The sequence below is a fragment of the Amphimedon queenslandica genome, unplaced genomic scaffold, assembly GCF_000090795.2.
Source record: "Amphimedon queenslandica unplaced genomic scaffold, v1.1 AMPQUscaffold_13163, whole genome shotgun sequence".
NCBI lineage: Eukaryota > Metazoa > Porifera > Demospongiae > Haplosclerida > Niphatidae > Amphimedon > Amphimedon queenslandica.
Window position 1 is genome coordinate 27,876 of NW_003546601.1, and position 1,703 is coordinate 29,578.

A 1,703-nucleotide genomic window follows, 5' to 3' on the forward strand; every position below is an offset into this window, starting at 1 on the left:
AAAAGGCCAAATAAGATTTTGCTGGTACTAGAGGTATGAGTCTTTACCTAGTCCCCAAGTCCATAGGGCAACTAGCTCTGTAGTGCTGAACAGCTCTACAGGTCTGTCTCTATAGTGCCCAAGGCCCAGGACAACTATACCTCTACAGAACTGAACAAGGCCACCAGCAAAGCAGCAACTACAACACAAGTAAATAGACACCACCCACAGTGTGTATGCCCATCAGCTATGAAGTAGAGCTCACTTCACTTGCAACAATGAACAGCAATGTAGGACTCAACACTGAGCAAAGCCAGCTTCAAACTGAATAGCCACCACCCAAAGCGTGTATGGCAATCAGCTATCAACCAACCAGCTCACTTGCAGTGTTGGGCTTCTTTTCTTCTTGATCTCAACACCAAGCAAAGCCAGCTTCAAACTGAGTAGCCACAACTCAAGGCATGTATGGCAATCAGCTATCAGCCAACCTAGCTCACTTGCAGTGTTGGGCTGTAATCTTTCTTGATGTCTTCTTCTTTGAGTCTTCCTCTCTTCTTATCTTCTTTCTTGATATCTTGAGTCTTCACTGAACAGCACTACAAGCAAAGCTAGCTTCAAAGCTAGCTTGTGACAATCAGCTATCAGCCAACCTCACTTGCAACACTGAACAGCATTTCTTCACCTTGAACCTCTAGTACCAGCTTTTACACTTGATTCCAATATAGTGACTGGTGACAATGACTTTAAGTTGCTGGTCATGTTAAACTAAAATAATGTATACATACATATAATATACTAAGCCACTTCTGACTACTAACAAAAACATTATTCATGGATACATGAGATGGAAGAGTGAAAATATGTAATTTAATTTTTAATTAATAAAAAATAATATTACACTTATCTTTTTAAGCTGTAATCCAGTTTCCTTGATCTTTCTGTATTTTTTCAGTCTTTACTCCTTCCTATTGATGACTGAGGTGGTGATGGTGGAGATGGTGTTGGTGGAGAGGGTGTCATCCACTCCATGTCCTCTTGACTATCTACAGGTTGTAGGGATGAAGCTGATGTTAGAAGAGAAAGTGTCATCCACTCCATGTGAGATGTTTCTTGATCAGATACTGATAGTGGTATGTCTTCAATAGATGGTTCAGTTGTTGGTTCTTGAAGACTAAGCAAGCGTTGATCTTCTTTCCTCTCCTGAAGATGTTTACTATTAGCAATGCCCTTGAGTCGTTGTAGAGGAAATGGTGGCATGAACAGAATATCCTTTAACTTTCTTACTCTGGAGCAAGCAACAAATGTTAGTCCACAAGAGAACTCCTTCTTCCCTAGATCAATGACAACTTTATCCAAAGTGAGTCCCTAGGACTTGTGGATTGTCACTGCCCACGCTAGCTTGAGTGGTAGTTGAAATCGTGAACAGTGACCACCTGAAGAAGACCAATTACGGCGCACTGGAGTGATTAGTACTGTTCCATCATGCACAGTTGGTCCAGTGTAATGATCAAACCGTACCATCACAGCCACTGGTAGATGAGGAGGTGTGGTTTCCTTGTAGCAGATAGCTTCAACTGTTCCCATAGCTCCATTAACTAATCCCACTTCAACCCACAAGTTGCTAGCTGGCATCACTGTTTGCTGATCTTGCTAGCATCACAACTGGTTCCAAGCCACCAGCATCATCAGGTGGAGCTTTGGCTGCATTGGCTCCAGTGTGTACT